Consider the following 401-nt stretch of genomic DNA (forward strand, 5'->3'; position numbering starts at 1 on the left):
TTCCATCTTAAAGAATAATCTTTTGCTTCACTAGCTTTCCACTTACATACTTACTACTCTTTGCCTCCTGGGCTTATTTTCTTGCACTGGTGTGAATCTGGTAAACATTACAGGCTTGAAAAACCATATTTTATTAGTTCTATAATGTATGTTGTGTTTTTGTTTTTGTTACCACGTGTTAACCTTGTCTGAAAGTGGGATGTAGCTCATGATTACCGTCAGCCAGGAGATGGTTATGATGGAGTTACCCAACCCGTGCATGTGTGCACGTACTAATAGCTTGTCCTAGACAGCGTCATCACTGTGTTATTGGTGTCAAATGCGTCAGGTTTAAGAGGCATTTAAAAATGTCTTCAAAAAGATTGCACTATGATTCAGCATTGAAACGAAAAGTTATCGTG

Source organism: Lynx rufus, unplaced genomic scaffold, assembly GCF_022079265.1.
Source record: "Lynx rufus isolate CCGP_SWC_20201006 ecotype Redwood Valley unplaced genomic scaffold, mLynRuf1.p SCAF_6, whole genome shotgun sequence".
Classification (NCBI taxonomy): Eukaryota; Metazoa; Chordata; class Mammalia; order Carnivora; family Felidae; genus Lynx; species Lynx rufus.